The sequence below is a fragment of the Pteropus medius genome, unplaced genomic scaffold (assembly GCF_902729225.1).
Source record: "Pteropus medius unplaced genomic scaffold, Ma_sr-lr_union100, whole genome shotgun sequence".
In the NCBI taxonomy this organism is placed as follows: Eukaryota; Metazoa; Chordata; class Mammalia; order Chiroptera; family Pteropodidae; genus Pteropus; species Pteropus medius.
Window position 1 is genome coordinate 14,684,104 of NW_024349519.1, and position 13,766 is coordinate 14,697,869.

The 13,766-nt window shown below is 35.0% G+C and overlaps 1 non-coding gene across 1 annotated transcript; it reads right to left on the bottom strand.

Annotated features, from left to right (window-relative positions):
• Positions 1–10,279: 10,279 nt before the first annotated feature.
• On the bottom strand, positions 10,280–10,386 carry LOC120618793 (U6 spliceosomal RNA). Its single transcript, XR_005657296.1, has one exon. It is a non-coding gene; the product is annotated as a U6 spliceosomal RNA (small nuclear RNA).
• Between the last annotated feature and the right edge of the window lie 3,380 nt (positions 10,387–13,766).

Genomic DNA, 13,766 nt, shown 5'->3' on the forward strand with positions numbered 1-13,766 from the left:
TTTTAGTTTAGTTTAGTTTGTTCATTTGTTTTGTTTTTTAGATTTCACATATAAGTGAACACATATGATAGTTGTCTTTCTCTTTCTTATTTCACTTAGCATAATAGTCTCTAGTTTCATCCATGTTGTCAAAAATAGTAAGATTTCATATTTTTTTATGAGTAATAATCTATTGTACATATGTACTCCTCTTCTTTATCCAATCATCTATTGATGGGCACTTAGGTTGCTTATATAACTTGCCTATTGTAAATAACACTGCAGTGAACATAGGGGTGCATATATCTTTTTAAATTAGTGTTTTGGATTTCTTTGGATAAATACCCAGAAGTGGAATTGCTGGGTCATATGGTAGTTCTCTTTCTAATTTTTTAAGGAGCCTCTAAATTGTTTTCCATAGTGGCTGCACCAATTTGCACTCCCATTAACAATACATAAAGGTTCCCTTTTCTCCACAGCCTTGCCAGAACTTGTTTTTGATTTACTGACGATAGCCATTCTGACAGGTGTGAAATATCTCACTGTGGTTTTGTTTTGCATTTCCCTGATGATTAGTGATGTTTATAATTTTTAAAAATGTCTGTTGACTGTCTGTATGTCTTCTTTGGAGAAATGTCTATTTATGTTCTTTGCCCATTTTTTAATCAAATTGTTTGTTTTTTCGATGTTGAACTGTATGCATTATCTACATATTTTGCATCTTTACCCCTCAGTGGGTGTATCATTTATAAACAACTTCTCCTATTTAGTAGATTGTCTTTTTATTTTGCTGATGGTCTCATTTATAGTCCAGAAGCTTTTTAGTTTGATGTAGTCCCACTTGTAAATTTTTGCTTTTGTTTTCCTTGCCTGAGGAGACATACCCAAAAAGATATTTCTAAGACCAATGTCATAGAGCTTACTACCTGTGTTTTCTTCTAGGACATTTATGATTTCAGGGCTTATGCTGAAGTCTTTAATTTGTTTTATGTGTTGTTGTTTTTTTGTCATTGTTGTTGTTGTTGTTTTTGTATATGGTGTAAGAGTGTGGTCCAGTTTCACTTTTTTCCATGTATCCATCCAGTTTTTTCAATACCACTTATTGAAGAGACTATCATTTTTCCATTATTTGTTCTCTTCTCCTTTGTTATAGATGAGTTGACCATAAAAGCAAGGATTTATTTCTAGGCCCTCTATTCTGTTCCATTGAGCTATACATCTGTTTTTCTGCCAATGCCATACTGTTTTGATTGTTATAGCTTTGTAGTACAGTTTGAAATAAGAGAGCATGATACCCCTAATTTTGTTCTTTCTCAAGATTGCTTTGACTATTCAGTCTTCTGTGGTTCCCTACAAATTTTAGAATTATTTGTTTTAGTTCTGAGAAGAATGCCATCGGTATTTTGATAGAGATTAAATTGAATGTGTAGATTGCTTTGGATAGTATGGATGTTTTAACAATATTAATCTTTCCAGTCCATGGGCACAGTGCATTCTTCCATTTATTTATGTCCTTTTCAATTTCTTTCTTTAAAGTCTTATAATTTTCAGAGTAAAGGTCTTTAGCCTCCTTGGTTAAATTTATTCCTAGGTTTTGTTGTTTTTTTTTTTTATGCAATTATAAATGGGATTGTTTTCTTAACTTCTCCTGATGGTTCATTATTAGTGTATAGAAATGCAGTGGATTTCTGTATATTAATTTTGTAGCCTGCAACTTTACTGAATGCATTTATTAGTTCTAATAGTTTTGTTGTTGTTGTTGTTGTTGTTGTTGTTGTTGGAGTCTTTAGGGGTTTCTATATATAGTATCATGTCATCTGCAAATAGTACTGGTTTTATGTCTTCCTTTTCAACTTAGATGCCTTTTATTTATTTTTCTTGTCTAAACTGTGGCTAGGACTTCACATATTACATTGAATAAAAGTGGTGAGAGTGAGCATCTTTGTCTTATTTTTCCCATATTTAAATTCTACATAAATTGTTAAATACTCTGTATATTTTTCTATGTTGCTTTTTTTTGGTTCAATAATATTTTTAAATTAATTCACACTGACATTTATAACTATATTTACTATATTCTCAATACCATGTATTTATTCTATTGTACTGTATTATGGAATGTGTATATCCATTCTACTCTTAAGAGTCATTTGGGGTGTTTTTTGTTGTCATAAACTAATTGTTATAAACATATTCACCCATGTTTTCTCTATTAGAGTTCTCCAGAGCAATAGAATCAATAGGAAAAAGAGACACACACACACAGAAAGACAGAGACAGAGAAACAGACAGAGAGAGTCACACACAGGGAGACAGAGATTATAAGGAATTAGCTCATACAAATACAGAGGCTGAAAGTCCTAAGATCTGCAGTCGGCAAGCTGAAGATCCAGGAGAACCGATAAATAGTTCTAGTCTGAAAGTTGGCAGGCGTAAGACCCAAGAAGAGCTGCTGATGTTTCAATTTGTGAATTAAGGCCAGAAAGACCAATGTCTTAGCTCAAGCATTCAGGTAAAAAGAATTCCATTCTACTCTTGGGAGTGTGTGTGTGTGTGTGTGTGTGTGTGTGTGTGTGTGATGGGGAAGCGGTAGCCTTTTTGTTTTATTCAGGCCTTTAAGTGACTAGATGAGGCCTATTCACATTAGAAAGGGCAATCTGCTTTACTGTACCTACCAATTCAAATGTTAATCTCATCCAAAACACCCTCACTGACACACCTACAATATTGTTTGACCAAATATCTGGGCACCCTGTGGCCTAGTCAAGTTGACACATAAAATTAACAATCACATTTTCCTGATCCACTTGTGTAAGAATTTCCCCATAAAACATATATAGGAATACAATTTTAGAATCACTAAGTATGTGCATATTAAACTTGAATTTGTTTTTCAAAGTGGTTGTACCATGTACATTTCTACTAGAACGCTATGAGAGTTGCTGTTGCTCCATGTGCTTGCTAACATTTTTATCAGCCTTTATGACAATGTGGTGGATGTGAAGTGGAATCTTATTGTGGTTTTGATATTCTACTAAGAAAGTAGAAAACAAAAGCAGAATACGCCCAAAGGAAAAAAAAAATACAGTAGAGAAGAAATAAAGCCAAAAGTTGATGCTTTGCAAAGCTGTTCAAAAATGTCTTCTAGCTAACATTATATCAGAGTCCCTGACCAGTAGATAAGGCAAGAAATAAAAAAACCCTCAAATTGTCAAGAAAAATAACTATTATTATTAATATATGATTTGATTGTCTACACAGAAAACCTAAAACCTAAAAGGCTCCATGGACAATTTATTAAAATTAATAAGAGAATTTAGCAAATTTTTAGGTATATAATTAACATATAAAAGTCAATTGTCTCTCTATAAATTATGTAAAAATATCTAGAAAATGCAATGAGAAACTACTAAAAATAGTAACAAAATTTTAAGCCATAAAGAAATAAATCTAATATAAATGTTCAAGAATTTTAAGTGGATAAAATTTAAACTTTATTTAAAGACATTAAGAAGATATAAATAATGCAGAGGCACATCATGTTCTTGACTAGAAAGACTTAATATTCATTATATGCGTTCGATATTATCCCAATTAAAATCCTAACAGATTATCACAAAATTTGGTTCTAAAATATATGAACAAAGAGTCAAGAATAAACAAAAACACTGAAAATGATGTTCTCCATCGGAATTCCAAACTTGTTACTACAGAGTGGCTAGCATATTCTCTATTCTGGCTGGTCAAACTTGAACATCTCCTAGGTGCTTTCAAGCTCCAGCAATATTCAGGTCATGACCCACCAGTAGTTATTTGTTTTCTGGCCTCCCAGAATCTCACCCAATGCCTATATAGTTTAATATTCAGTCATAGACTCAAAGAGACCTCTAAGCATATTTTTGGAGCTCTTTGTCTTCTTAGCTGCTCTCTGGTACTCTGTTTATCAAATTCTAGCTTTTTGTTCATCTACTTAAATTTCAATCTCTGTTTTTTGAACGCAGTGAGACTACTGTGCTCTTCTTGGACTCCTTTTCTGTGCTTTCTCTGGAAAGTGCCTCTAGATAAAAAGTTTGAGAGGTTCATCTTGTTTGTGTTCTTCTTGAGAATCTAGTCCTATGCTAAATGCTGTCCAATGTCTGAAGAGAGGTTCAAATACTGTGGGCTGTTTTTCAGATGTTTATAGCAGGAAATTCAGTCTACCATGCCCAGACTTTGATGATTCCTTTTGAAATCTGGACTTTTTTGCTAGCTGGTATGACAAGATACCCCAGGTTAATCTTTTATAAAATTTGGCAGCATATCTGGCATGAATTTTTTTCTCTAAGGAGCCCTGGTTCCTTTTATGAGAAATGGTATTTGAAGACCACAATCAGGATGTTAGTAGAATTCATTGCTACTGAGTTATTTTTTGTTTTACAGATTATTTCAGTTGCCAGAGCTAAGATTTATCCAGATCTGAATCTCCGTCTACAACTACATCTAGATCCACAATAAATTCTCACTATTTTTTCTTCAACTAATTCCATCAGGCTTTCACTTTATCTCTATACCAACATCAGTGTCCTTTTGTTTACAAAATCCCATAGCAATCTTCAGTCTTTTATCATTTTCAACATATCAGCAGCTTTTGACACAGGTGATCCCTCTCCCTCTTCTGAAATACTTTATATCCTTGTCATCCAGGACACATCATTTCTATTCAACATCTTTACTTGGATAGCCTAAAGGCATCTCATTTAACATGTCCAAACCCAGGCTCAAGATTTCCCTTCTGAAATTTTCTCTTTATATAATCTTCTTTATCTCAGTAAATAGTAACTCCACCCTTCCAGTTTCTCAGGTGAAAACATTGCAACAAGTCTTGACTCTGCTCTTTCTTCCAGACCCCAAATTCTATCCATCAAATCTGATAATTTTGGCTTCATCTTCAAAATACATCTAGGCTCTGACCACGTCTCACCACTTGCATCACCACAATCCTGGTACAAGTCATTATTATTTCTCAACTGGATTATTGCTAATCTTCTAACTTGTTTCCCTGTTTCCACATATACCCCCTAGAGCCCAGGCAAAAATAAGACCACTAAATATAAGTCAGTTTACATAGCATGACTCAAAACCCTTTAACATATTCAAATCTTTGCAAAGTAAAAGACCAATGTTATTAAAATGTCCAACAAGATTTGGCATATGTCACCTCCCCTGATTTTACCTTACTCTCTCCTCACTCACTTTTCACCCGCCATCTGTCATTCTTGCTATTTCTTGAGCATACCAAGTAATTTGTACTCGCTATATCTGGCAAAAGGAGTTTTTTGCCAGATATTTTCATGGCTTACATCCCTCCTCTTTAGGTCACTCTCTCCATGGCATTTGTCATTATATCTCTATTATGACATATGTTTTACCTATTTATTGGTTTATTATATCTTCTTTGTCACTAGACTCTAAATTCCATGAGGACAGAATTTTAATCGATACTTTGTTTAAGAATGAATGAACAAATATATGCCAAGCAACAAGTATGTGTCAGGGACTATGCTACTTGCTAGCACATGTGACTTATAATCCCTTCCCTCAGGAGAAGTGTGAGAGGCATAGTTAATTTCCTTATGGAACCCCTGACACTAGTCTTGCACGTCCATGAATCTAGTCTATAGTTATTCCCACACACTTTTTAAAGTTTATGTGTAAGTATCTTTGCTATATTATTGTCCTTTGACCCTTGAGAAAACCATGCTCTAAAATTAGCCTATAGGACCAGCTCTGAGGAAGCCACATTAACTGATGCCACCTCTCTTTGTGCCTTTGGGCAAATCCAAGAGTCTTTCTGCTTCTGTTTCCCCAGCTGTGAAATAGGATTACTAGTTTCTGCTTCATGGGAGTCTTTTGAGGATTTTTTCATTCATGTAGTAATATTTATTGAAAATGGTAAGTGCTAAGTAGTATTATGCCTAATTAATTAAGTCCTCATCTCCCTGGTGTGGGTTATGGTGTCTGGCTAGTCATTAATAAAATATGCTGGAAGCTTTGCAGATTTTCCTTTCAGAGCTCTCCTGATAGCTGCATAAACAGTGCATGAATTGGGCATCCAACCTTGTAGTTAAATACATACAGCTGTTTGAGTTCTACCGTGCTCACATTTATTTAGTTCTCAGACAATACAAAATTGGAAGGTGCTGAAAACACCAGTTTAGAAAGATAAATACTACAAAGGATCCTAGGGTGGTTAGTAGTAAAGCCAGAAAATAAAACTAAGAGTCAATTTGGATTTCCCAGAGAATGCCAATGATAATCTTAATACCTCTTCTGAAAAAATCGAGTGCTGTGAATTACTAGTGAAATAATAAGCAATATTGTAACTGGATGCCATGGATGACATTATAGGGGAAATTATACAAGGATGTAGGATGACATCACTAATGAATGATACTGATATTATTGTTATATCATATCAAAAAAGCAGATATTTTTTGAGAATATACTCATAATGAAACAGTTGTAATCTGAGTTCCCCATAAAGCAGTGTCTAAGTGCTCTTATTTGAAAATCAAGTTTAATCCCAGAGGGCAGGAGTGAGGCATAAGCAAAGCGAAGCACATAAGGAGAGAAAAGCAATACTAGGATATGTTACTGAGCTGACCATTGCTACATGTAAATAATTGTTCAACACGTGGGATGACATCCTCCTTGATCTTCTGAGGAAACATGATATGGGGATGAGATCTCAGGATTTAAACCACATATCGAGTCAAATACTTCCACTTCCCTGAGCTTTCTAATTTTTTTTCCATACTAATGTTGGTTATCACTGCATCCAAGTTTCAAGGGGCCATTCAAATAAACTATTAGGGTTCGTTCCAGAAATCCTCGACAGAATATTGAATCCTGAGTACCTCCTGTTAATAAAATCTCTCCTGTTCAGCCTTATATCCTGCCCATTCCAAACCCCTTCTCTCTTCCTGTGTTAGAACATACTATCTTAGAGGTGGAACGATGGACTGAAAAGATTGTTTAATGCGATCTCTTACCTAATGGAATAATTCTTCATGAACTACTGTTTCATGGCGGTCATTGAGTCTTCGCACAATTCAGTGACAAGGTGTTTAACTCATAAGATCTGTTCCCTTTTTCCACTGTTCCTATTAGGTAATTCTTTTTATTGAGCATAAAAATCAATCTACCTATAATTCATATAATCATATTCTCACTGTTTTCTTTACTATTCTTTGTTTATTTGACTTCCCTTCAGCTTTGGACATTATGTCTGAAACTTTTTTAGAAGTCTATCCACCCTTAGCTTCTGTGATAACTTAATTTTTTTCTCCCAATATCTACAGCTATTCCTTATCAAGTTTCATTTGTCAGTTTTCCTTACTCAACCTGTCTCTTATGTGACCATATTTCCTAGGCCCCCTTTTTGGGCATCTAACTTTTTCCTTCAACACACAAATATTGTGTGTCCTCATATAAACCTCTGACTTCAGCTATCAATTCCCAATCCTCCTTTTCTAACCCAGCGCACTCAGAGAGCTCCAGTTCTGTAATTTCAATTCTCTGCTGAACGTCTTTATTTGGAAGTGTCTCAAACAGAACTCATCTTCTTTTCCTTCCCAATCCCGTCTTCCTGCTATTTCCTTGTCTTGATGCATGGAACTATCAAGCAACCATCTACCCAAACCAAAGATCTGGAAACAAAATCTAGATACTTTTCTTTCCTCACTGGTCTGCTCTGTACATAAACCTCCAAGGAATTCTAAATCCTTAAAAATCTTTCTATTCAATTAGGTCAGTGCTCATCCTTCACAAACAGATTTTTAGGAGTAAAATTCATTATGTTTCAAAAACCAATTTTTCAAACCAATGTCCAACGGGTAGATATCTCTAGCCATTGATTATCTGTCTTATTATCACTTCCATATTACTTTATACTTTGTTGGGCACATCCAGACCTCTACTTATTCCCTGTTCTCTAAACCTTCCCATAATGCCCTCTTGGACTGAGCATCATAAAGAGCAAATTTCAAAATATTACTAAGCTCTTCTAGAAGTATGCCCCATCCCTCCATTGCCATATCTGGAATCTACCTATTACTAAAGAATATACCTTTCCCTGCAATTCTCTAGCTACCCTGCAATTCTCCCTTCTTACCTACATACCTCAGGGTTGAGAGCCTTTACCATACTCTTGGTTCTTGGCACTAAACTTTGTGCATGGTTAAAACTCAAGAAATATTTTGAATAAATAGACCCATCCCCTTCACCTATCTCCACTGCTGCTGCCTTAATTCAGGTGTTCATCAGCTATAACTTAGATTACTAAAAGTACAGTTAATCTTCATTATTTCTGGATTTCATATTTAAAACTTCTCATACTTGCTAAAATATTTTATAATCTCCCCTCCCCCCCGCCACCGCCTACCGCCTGCCCGCTGCCCAATCGATATTCACAGGCTTTCACAGTTATTCTTGGACATGCTCAGAGTGGTAAAAAATTTGAGTCGTCCAGCAAGCATGTTCCAGCTGAATATGGCAATGCTCTGCTTTCTTGTTTTAGCTCTCATACTATAAACAGGTATCCTTTTGGCAATCTATTTAGTGCTACAATTTGTTTTTTGAAAATTTTGTTTTTAAAATTTTTGGTAATTCTGTTGTGTAAAATGACCACCAAGTGTATTGCTGAAGTGCTGGCTAGTGTTTCCAACCTCAAGAAGGCTGTGATGTGCCTTACAGAGAAAATGTGTGTTCAATAAGTATTGTTCAGGCATGAATTACAATGCTGTCCATCATAATTTAACTATTCATGAATTGACATCAAGATACAAACAAAAAAAGAAAGACAAATTTGTTGATCTGTACATGAGGTGCTCAGAAAGTGCTACTGTTAACATCTATAGTATTTGATGAACTGTAGAAAAGATGGAAAACTGGCTGAATTTGTGGATTCATGAGATAACAATCCTGTACTTTACCCAGAGGCGATGACTCAGTATTCACTAATTCAGTGTTCGCCATGACTTTATAGAGCATAAGTACAGCAAATAATGAGAATCAACCGTACCTCCTAACTGGTCCTAATGCCTCCAGCCTGGCACCATTGTTTTTTGAGGGATCTTTCTAAAACTAAAATCTAATCACATCACTCTCCGGTTTTAAAGGCTTCAAGGCTCCACATGGCTTCCAGGATAAAGTTCAAATTCCTTTAATACAACTCAGGCCTCATTTCTTATCAATGCTCCCACACACATGTTCTTCTTTCCAATTATCATAACTACTTGCATTTTCACCAATTCTTTTATACTCTTTTGATTTCCCTATACATTCACACATGCTGTTTCCTCTGCTTGCAATGTCCTTACTTCTTCCCCCTACTTCAGCTAGTTAATGCCTATTTATCTTTCTAATCTTATCTCAAGTGCACTTTTCTCTGGGCCCTTCACTGACCCCACAGTCTGATCAAGATGTCATTTCTCTGTGCTCCCGGAATACTTGTAGTATAGCACATGCTGCGATGCTTGACTTTCCTTTGTCTGTCTTTCTTACTAGACTAAAGAGTCTTTCAGAACAAAAAGCATGTCTTTTTTGATATCTCTTTCTTAGTACCAAGGACAGTGCCTGACGTATTTCATATATAGCAAAAGCTAAATATATATTTGTTCGTTGAATTCAGAATGAATAAATAACTAGTTTAATGAAATCTACATACTTCAAATATTTGAGGAATTGGCAGACTAAACATTCTAAGTTCATACAACTCTTTCTCAATGAACATGTTATTCAGAACTTTTTCCGTGTTTACTCACTAAGGCCATCCTGGGTCATATTCCAATTATTCAGCAGTTCATTTTAAACCATCATGCATTTGAAACACTGTGACTCATATATGAGATATGATATGAAGCATGTGAAATAAAATGGTCTTTTATTTCCTTTGATTAGTATACATTAAATAGAAATAAATGAATAAATGAATGAGTACTAATGCAGCCTTAAGATTTCTTCCTTCTCCCACTTCCTTTTATCCTTATGTCACTCTGCTGACTCCTATTGAGGTAGTTATTAATTAAAATCCCTATGTTTTTTTCATATATTGCTGGTAAAACAAATATCCTCAATACATGTTTAGAAAGAGTGTATTTTTCTATTCTGAATGCAGGATTTATCATTTAAGTCCTATTTAATTTTACCCAGCTACTTTTGGTTCGCTGTTACACCTTGCACATCTTTAAATTTTATTTATTTATTTATTTATTCATCCATCCATCCATCCATTTATTTATTTGTTTGTTTGTTTGTTTGTTTGTTTATGGGATGCTTCGCAAATTTGCATGTCATCCTTGTGCAGGGGCCAAGCTAATCTTCTCTCTATTATTGCTATTTTAGTATATGTGCTGCTGGAGTGAGCACCTGGTACTCACTCCTTTAAATATGAATTCTTTTACATAAAACACTAGCTATTCTTCTCAACTTCATGACATGTTTTTATCCAAGTCATTGATATTAACATTAAACAAGTACAAGGACTCTGGCCTGAGTTTTATATCTGAAATCTATCAAAAAAAAAATTAAGTACAATTATTTACTTATTTAAAAATCCTCCTAACCATATTATCAACTGGCCCAAATTTATACATATAGTTATGATGGATGCTGTGCAGTACAGTGGAAGACTATATATAAGTTTAGAGCAGACCTGCATTCATATTCCATCTCTACCTCTTACTAGCTGATGACTGGCAAATTACTTAACCACTCTGAGCCTCACTTTCCTCACTTGTAATTTGTAGATATTTTACCAAGGGGGCTTTTGTAAACTTCAGAGATAATGAACATGAAATGCTTCTTACAATGTGTGACATATAGTTTATAAATGACTAAAATAAGAGAATTGTTAAATTCCCTCCCGAAATCTAGGTATCTACAGCATCACATTAAACTTCAGTTGGTAAGTACATTAAAAATAAATAAATAAACTAAATGAGTTTAGCATTCAACCTGTGTGATCCTAAGAGAAACTCGCCTCCTGATCAATTTTTGTTTCTTCAAGTAGTACAAAGATCCTTTTCAGAACAAAAATTGTAGATTGAGATAATCTATTGCTCTGGTCCAATTGATTATTGTTTAATATTGCCTGAAAATAGTACAGGGAAAAATGTGCACTTTGCCCTATGTGATTACCACATGATAATGACCAGGGAGGATGCACTTGTATGATGGATCTGTTCTTCTGAATTACTGACCCACGTTTGCATCCACTCTGTTTCCAGTCTGACATAAGCATATTTTTGCTTATTTTAACATTTCCTGCTAATACTCACCCAGAGTCTCTTTTTCCTTTCCATAACTCAAGCTGGCTGCTTGCTTTGCAGTTATTCCTACCCCGCTCCCCAGCTCATCCCAATTCACCATTAGCAAACAGATACAACCCAGGGGCAAGTACTGATTTGATCTTCCATTTACTCTACATCTGCCCCCTCCCCCAACCTCTTTTATTTTTACTTTGATTTTTTTTAGACCGCTATTAATCCCACTCTCTTCCTTCATCTTGTTTCTAACAAACTCCAGGAGGCATTTGGCTATGTTCTAGTCTTAGCAAATCCATACTGAGTCCCAAAGATTACCTTATTTTTCTCCATGTACTTTAAAAACAGCTTTTAAATGATATTTGTTAACACCGTTCCAGGGATTATTGATGAGCACAGCATTCTGTTGTGTTTGTTATATACCATTTTCCACTTGTAGAAAATCAGGACATTTACCTATTTCCTGTCACCTGCCATCACATCTCTTCTCCAAAATACTCAACATCTGCTGCTGACAGTGTTTCTAAGATCACACCTGTAAAGTCCCCCAGTTCCCTGAGAATAATTTTCCTAAGTCTGGGGACTTAAATTTATTCAAAACTGTGAGGTGCTCTCTCATCATCTCTTCACCTAATTTGAGTGTTATTTTCCTCTTAACCATGTTTGTTTTTCTCTTTTTTGCTTGAAAATCATTTTCCTTGATAGAGAAAATAAAAATGTATTAGATGAGTTTTTTCTTGCTGTAATCTATCAGCATAATAAGATGAAAATCAAACACTGAGCTGTTTTTACCTTGCTCCTTTCTCACTTTTAAGGTAGCTTTAAAACTTAAACTTATTTTGAAGTTTGGTTTTCTTAGTGAGATTTTCTATTTTTCTCTTTTGTTCTTATTTTTAGTTATATGTCCTTCTCTCAGTCTTTTACATGTGTTCTTTTTAAACATGAACCCAACAAAACTCCCCAAGCCACCTAAGTAGTATCATTCAATTTTTATCTTTTTTTGTCATGTTTATATAATTTAAAATTAAATTTGAGATTTTTATATTTGAGTGTGTCCCCAACCCCACTAACTTGAGTCATAGAAGCAGATTGCTCTGTGGTGGGGCCCCCATTCTGAACTTAAGCTGCCACTAGAACAAATCTTGTAAGCCTGATAAAAGTCTATTTAGTGAGAGACTTAGGAGCTTGCAGCAGAGAAAACTTATGAAGAGATTGAGACAGACATGTCAGCTTGGCTCAATAACAAAACCTCTGATGAAATAGACTCTGTTCAGGAAACAAGGAGTGATTTTGAGTATAAGGTAGTGTGGTGGTTGTCACTTAAATTCATTTCTGTCCTTATCCAGTTCTCAGAGAGAGACAGAGTTCTTACCTGGGGCAATGAGATATGTAGATAAACTTGGCTCACACTCCCATTTCTATGACGTGGGAAAATCCAAATCCCTCTTTCTGATTTCTGCAAATTCCTAGAATTGGGTCATTTCCTGAATACTCTAAGAAGTGTGTGTATGTGTGTGTGTGTGTCTGTGTGATGTGTGTGTTGGTGGAGAAGTTGCAGAGTCCGACCTCTTCTGCAAGCAGCTTAGAGGCTAAATTTAGGGAAATATGAGTTATCATTAATATGATACCATTGAATTCACAGCATAGTGAATCTAGGGCAGAGGTGGGGAGGAGTTCTGTTTGTTTCTTTGACTTTTTTAAAAGTCTTCAAGGATAAAGACATACGCGTGCGCACACACACACGCACACGCACCTGATGAATAAGCAAGTATAGCACATAGTAGGTAGTTGATAAATATTTCTGATTTAATAAAACCATTTAAGTTGGGAACATAAATATAAATATACGTGACATTACTTTATCTGGTTGTTATGAAATCTAAAATGACAGAATTCTTTTCTCCCAAATTCCATGTAATGCCCACTTGACCAAGTAGCTCTCCTTTGTATTCAGAATTAATTTCAGCGATGGAAGCTCCTTCTGTCACTACCTCCTCTTTCTGTGAAATGACACAGTCAGCAGGCAAGCCAAGAAATTATCAGATATTCCACTTTTAGCAGAATGATTTCCCTAGCAGCTCCCTTGATAATTGAAGTCTCTTCATACCACTACATTTGATCTCCTTGCCAGTTATGTCATTGGGTTAGAATTACATTCAGTCACATAAGTGAATATTTAACATATTAAAATTAGAAAGATTTTTATTTACCCCTGTTTTTCTTTTTAATCCTATTATGTTTGAAACATCTTCACGTCACCATTTTTGTATGTAACTCTATAGAATATTAGCTGTCCCAAAGAAAATGTCTAATTCTCTCTTTTGTACATCATTTCTGACATATTCTTAACCAGGGAGTAGACTTCATATTGGAAAAAATGCATTATCTTCAAGAGTTTTTATTGGTCTTGCTAATTTACTCAAATCCAAAGATATATATAAATGAAATGTTGTCCTTCATCACAATCCCTCCTCGCCTGCCTGA